Here is a 4,300-nt window from a genome sequence, read left to right on the forward strand (position 1 = left end):
GTTGAGAAGACAAGGCAAGAGCCTGGACAGATGAGAGAGACTCAAGGAAACCCTAAAGGAAAGGATATCTGCCTCATAAGGACCCAATGAGTAGAGAATAGATTTGTTTTCAAAATCTATTTTGTTTTACAATGTGGTTTAGACAGTTGTGTTGTCTGACTTCATTGCTCTTCTATTCTAATAAAACGGGCCTGAAGGGCCATATGAGGCCAAGTGGAGAGCAACAGGGTAAGGTCAGGGCAGCGTGCTGGGTGAGCCCAGCAGAGACAGCAATACTGGCTGCTCAGGGACCACAGGCCTTAGAGTCTTCTTTGCTGTCAAAGCCTCTGGTTGCCCCGAGATAGTCAAACCCTCAGATCAGGATATGAATGCTCATATCTGACTCCTGGATTGTGCAGCTGGTCTTTCTTACCTCTGTTGAGCCAAATACATCAACTTTCAAACGAGTTCTCAGTCTGGAATTTGCTTGACCCACAGCTGCTCTGGCAGTGGAGATGGTGAGTTTCAAAATTGGTTCCCAGTATTCCTTTCTAATAGCAGCACACAAAGTACAGGAATTCACCCATCAGCTCTGCAATGAGCGTCTTGTGCAATGTGTTAACTGGAGACTGGCACTTCGACAAGTCCGGCTGGACCACAAAGTGCTAACTGAACCTAAGCTGTATCGCGATAGCAGGGACTTTTGTTTGTGGCACTGCACATTCTCCCTGCAGCTTTCTGCCGCAACACAGATGTGTCCTTTTGTTTCACTGATGCTGCCATGGAGCTGCTGGCCTGGAGCAGTAGGACTTGAGTATTCTCAGCAGTGTGGTAAGAGACTGGGGCTGGCAGATACACACCCAGATAGAATTGCTGCAGGCAATGACACACATGAAATCCCTGTATCCTAATGAGTGATAAAACAACAGAAGCATTTTATTCACTTCTTTTCTAAATCTGACTCATGCATTCACTTCCGCTGTCTGAGGGCAACACGTAGGTGAGAAGAACTTTACTTCCAATAAGCAGAAGAATCTTCCCGCAGATGAAGCTTCCTTGGTGAGTAACTGCTGGTGAGCAGCCTGGGGAATTTTGAATAGGTTCTGAAGCAGCAAGGGAACTTCAAAAAAGGCGGGGATAATGAGTATTTCGAAACTGTTCAACTAAGCCTCGACAAAAAAACATGTTACCTTCAAACCACAGAAGATTAACAATGAGATCTGCAGGAGAGGCTCAGCACTGCTGGGATAGAGTGAGAACGGTATGGTAGTACCAAGATGTCTTCGTGGTGTTTGGACACTTTTGCTGACCCACTTCTGCGACTGCATGTCTTATCTTTGCCTAGAGCTGCACACTTTCCTAGCACTTGTACCCTTTGGGGGACCTGGAAGGGGGCAGAGAACACCACCTCTGTTCTCTCCAAGGCTGATGGAATCTCCTGATGCTGGATGAAAAGCTGTCCAGAATCTTCCCATGGGACAGAGGCGAAGACACCTGCATGCCTCAGTGTTTATTCCTGCAGGAGGCAAACAAAAGAGGTCTGCCCTTCAGAACCCTTCTGGAGGGAAGCATGAGGCAGAGAGAGAAAGCTTTTGATCACGAAGGGGGAGGAGGAGGTTTCTTTGCTGAGAAGGTTCCTTCAAATCCTCCAGGGTATGAGCCACCATCTCCAACTCCAACCTCTCTAATCTGCATCAAACTTCCCATCTGTGGCTGTTGCTTGCAGAATCTTTATCAAGTTTCCTTCCAACCACACCATTTCCCACCATTTTAAGGAACCACTTAAGCAAACTGCACAGCAGCTCCTTCCCCATCAGCTCTTCACAAAGCAGTATCAAAGGAGTCTTCCACCACAGGCAGAGTGCAGAAGCTATTGTGGCTACCTCCTTCTCTCTAGCAGGCTACTATGCTCAAGGCTTGTGAGGGCAGCTTACCCAGAGCTCTGGAAAAACACAGGATGGTTGCTCAGAGTTCTCAAAAAGGTCATCAAAGTCTCCAGTCAGATGTTGACACAAGAAAAGTAAAATATGACACAGACAACGAGGGAGGATGGGATGGAAGGTGATAGGCCAGCCTGGGAAGGATCTTGCTTCCTTGCCAAGGTCGTGCAGGGCACAACACTCGTGGGCAATTCAGCAGCCATCAGGCAGACTGGCACAGTACTTGTGGGAGACAGCTTAACAGAGGTTTGGTTTCCAGGCTGCACGTGGGCTAGCCAGCGGCAGACATGTGCTGCCAGCACACTGATCCCCAGCAGCCAGTGAGGCTGGAGCAAACACGGGGCTTGCAAGGTGCAGGGAAAACCAAGGACGCAGCCAGCAGCGGCTCCCTGCCACAGGAGACACGTACAGTCGCTCTTCTAGGGGCCTCAACACCAAGAGACCTCAGCTGCTGTGTCTCCTGCAAGCCCCGTGCTTGGGTGACTCAGGCTGCTGCTCCAGGTAGGCAGCCCTGGCCAGCCCCGCTCACAACAGGGAACACATAAGGTATGGTGCCCGGCTCTCCAAATCACAGCCTCCCAAACAGAGGTTTGATTTACTCCCATCAGATGTGTCAGCTGGATGAAAGCAACCTGCACCAACAGGATAATATATAGGTACTGAAAATGAAATACCTGGCATTTAATGTTCCCTTCACATCAGTATTTTGTGGAAGCATTTATCCATAATGATGACCAAAAGGTGTACACACACAAGGAGGATGCTAGAGGCACAAAGGATTTGTGTCCCAGTTTCATCTACTCCATACTTCCTACACAATTTTGGACAAAATGGCATCTAGGGATCCCTTCCAGCCCTGTTTCTACTGAGTTTATAATGTCATTAAATATGGTAACTTCATTGTTATGGGGATAGAAGCCAAATAACAGTTTCTTGCATTTCTGGGCAAGAAAACAATTTTTATTGGTTTATTTAATGATGCTGATTTATTTAATGATCACTGATTACATGATGCTTTAACACTCATCAAAGTTCAATGTCTGTACTCTGACCTTTTTTTTTTTCCCCCAAAAAGCATGCCAATAGCCTAAAGAAATTTTAAGTTAACAGTAAGCTTTAAAGATTTCAGGAGCTCAGTGTTTTGGTGAAGTATTGGTGTGTTAAAATGGACTCTAGGAATTTTCCATAAACTGAGATGTATTCATTGTGAAAAAAATAGGTTTAACTAGCAATTCACAGCTTCTGGACAGTTTGTAGCCAATACACCTTCACAAATGAGCTTATGTCAGTCCCCAGAGTCCACAGGTCATAGAATCATAGAGTGGTAGGGGTTGGAAGGGACTTTTAGAGATCGCCTAGTCCAACCCCCCTGCAGAAGCAGGTTCACCTAGGTCAGGTCACATAGGAACATGTCCAGCCAGGTCTTGAAGACCTCCAAGGAAGGAGACCCAACAACCCCTCTGAGCAGCCTGTTCCACTGTTCTGTCACCCTCACAGTGAAGTAGTTTTTTCTTATATTTAGTGGAACTTTTTGTGTTCCAGCTTCAACCCATCACCCCTTGTCCTGTTACTAGCTACTATAGAAAAAAGGGATGTCCCAACCTCATGACACTCACCCTTTAGATATTTATAAATGTTAATAAGATCTCCCCTCAGTCTCCTCTTTTCTAGACTAAACAGCCCCAGTTCCTGCAGCCCTTCCTCATATGAAAGATGTTCCAGTTCTAGTTGTCATTCTTCACAACTGTAGATTGAAATCGTATAACAATGTCAAATTAACTATAAAAGCAACACTCTTGTTGACAATGGTAATATAATACAGAATTGACACTTCTCTCAACTGAAGTCTGTACAATGTTGTTAATTACCTGTCTTAGCTCTGCTTCTGAAATCAGTCACTTAAAAGCCAAGTGACAGGTCACAGGTTGTTCTTAGCAGACACACCCCTAGTAACTAAGGAGCTGAAGGTTACTAAAGTTTAAATAAAATGAAAATGCTTAAATTCTGCTCCTCTGAGCGCACAGCAGCTCTGTGTGTCTTTGGAGGCAGACCTACTAAATGAAACAGTGAGGGTTTGGGGACTGTTCCACGATTTGACTTTAAGATAACAGCATAATGCCTGAAGTGCTTCTTAGGAATTGGTCTTTCCTCACCACTCACCTGAAGAGATGATTATGCCAGTTATAGATAAGATTTTAAAGAGACCTCTAATAAGTTGAAAATAAACCTGAGGCTTGTCTGTAGATAGGCTGGTAAAAAGAAACCCCAAACAACAAAACCCAGAACTCTGAACAGCATTAGTTTTCTAATATTCATTACAAGCATTTAAAAAAGATGTGGGATTTAAGACACACTGCTGTTTTGCAGGGGTCATCCTGATC

The sequence above is a fragment of the Colius striatus genome, chromosome 2 (assembly GCF_028858725.1).
Source record: "Colius striatus isolate bColStr4 chromosome 2, bColStr4.1.hap1, whole genome shotgun sequence".
In the NCBI taxonomy this organism is placed as follows: domain Eukaryota; kingdom Metazoa; phylum Chordata; class Aves; order Coliiformes; family Coliidae; genus Colius; species Colius striatus.